This window comes from Myotis davidii, unplaced genomic scaffold, assembly GCF_000327345.1.
Source record: "Myotis davidii unplaced genomic scaffold, ASM32734v1 scaffold502, whole genome shotgun sequence".
Taxonomy (NCBI): Eukaryota; Metazoa; Chordata; class Mammalia; order Chiroptera; family Vespertilionidae; genus Myotis; species Myotis davidii.
In genome coordinates, this window is record NW_006293000.1 from 127702 (window position 1) to 129919 (window position 2218).

The following is a 2218-nucleotide window of genomic DNA, read 5'->3' on the forward strand; positions in this document are numbered from 1 at the left end:
GCACAGCGGGGGGGCGGGGCGGATCCCCCTACCCAGGTCCATATTCCGGGGCCCTGGTTTTCCAAAACGACCTCCCCGCGTGGCCCTTTGGCCCCTGAACTTGTCTCCGGGACGTGCGGGTGGGGGCGTCCCCCGAGCGCGGCCGTCTAGTGTGGAGAGGGCAGCAGGGAGCCCTGAGAAAGGACCAATTCATTCACTCCCTGCGGGGCATATTCGGGAGGCAGCTGTTGTGGGCGAGAAGAGCGGGCGCGCTCAGCCCTGGCTGTGCCCTTTAACCCCAGCCAACCCGGGCCTGAAGGGCAGACGGTTCGGACCAGACCCGGACCCACTGCTGCCCCGCGGCCCCTAGGGTTGCGCTTGGTTCCTGTCTTGGCCAAGAGAGGAAAAAAAAATTGCGGGGCTCTTCAACACATTTTGAGGGGCCCACGGGCTGTCCACACTTTCCGCCCAGGAATCCGAGGCATTACCTCTACTGAGCGCAGTCCACGGATGAGGATGGGGTGGGTGGTTACTTGAGCTTCACGGAGGTTTATAAAGAGAGCGATTTCAAATAAAGGACTCGGTGCTGAGTTTTTGTAGGGACCGACAATATCCATAAAACCTGCATATAACAGAGAATTGCCGAATTGAAAAAGGGTAGTTAGTTTCATCCCTACAAATTTCGCTCCCGTCCTCCTCCTCTCTTTGCTCAACTGCCATCTCACTCGGCTTGTGCAGCAGTTGTGATACCTATTCTGGTGTCCAATCGCCCTTTATTGCTCCCCTGCCCTTGTTACCTAACCAGGAGGACCAAGCAAGGGCCCTAGGGTGGGGGTGTCGCGGTCAGCACTATCTAAAGGCGGGGGTTTCACATTCTCGCCCCCTTAAATAAAATCACCCCAATCGTTCGTCCTAGAGTTTGTACAGATGGGGTCCGCGCACCCCTTCCAACCCCTTCAGTTCTCAAGTAAATCTCCGCAGGAAAGACTTGCGCTTCTTGAGCGCAATCCCGGGCGAAGCTTGGGGTCGCCGGCTGCCCTGGGCTGGAGTGCCGTCGCCGGCCGGTCCCTTTCTCAGGAGAGCGGCAGTTCCCAAAGTGCGAGCTTCCAGTCCGCCCAGGCAAACGAGTTGCAAAGGAGCTGTGTCCTCTAGCGGCAAACTCTTGCAGTTCATTTGTGAGCGCTCACCTACACCTAAGGGATCTGGTCCGAAGTCAATTCACGCTCAAGTTGCAGTCCCGAGTGGGGGAAGAGCCCTGAGCGCAGCCCCGGCTGCGCAGAGCCCTCTGCGTAGAGAGGCCGGGAGGCCGGGCGCAGCCGCGCGCTCGGAGGAACAGCTGATTTGTCTCCTCCACGGCAGATGGTCTTTGAGCACAGATTTGCATTCATTGTCTTCAAATCTGTTTTCGCGCTAGTGTTCTAGATCTCAGCAGCAGATCTATGCACGGATCAGAATACAAAAGCGGAAGCAAGAAAGTAACACCCGGCCAGGAGGATTTTTAATAGGCACCGCGAGCTGCCCGGTGCAGTTAAAAAGCCGTCTAAGGTTTCAGCTGTTGGCGGAGCTGCCGCCGCCTCCCGGCCACCAGCCCACGGCCAGCACCTCGGCGACCGCGCGCCGTGGGCAAAGTTTCCGCGACTCCTCTGCTGCCTCCTGGCAGCCCCTCTGCGGCCTCCCGGGGCTTCGGGAACTGGGTGGAGAGGCGGAGGGGGCGTCGGGAGGACGCCAGGCAGCTCTTGCACTAAGCCTGCAACGATCTGTCGGCAACCTCTCGCCCGCACGGGGGTATTTTCCTTAGCTCCATGACCATTTTCCCCGACACTATTTATTTGAATAGCACTTGAGCCTTGTTCGTACTCCTCCACTCCACCCCCCACCCCCAACACACACTTTCATTCACACACCCTTTTTGTAAAGCGCACACAAAATCTGAGTGTCACCATGTAACTCCAGGAGACTTGGGAGAGCCGTTCAGGGAACTGGGTTGCTCTGGGGAACGTGTGCACAAAACCTAAGTACATGTGGTCACACTCTCCGCTTCCTCACACACACGCCCACAGATCCGAGCCCCGGGAATGCGTATGCCTTCCGGCAGGACACAAAAACCTGCATCTGGAGGCAGCACCCCGGAGGCTCCCGCTCCCGCACCCAGACCGAGTGGGCGCGTCGCAGGCCACCTCGCCACGGCGCACGCACACCAAGGACGCAGTGTCCACAGCTTCCGTCCCCTTTCACCTCC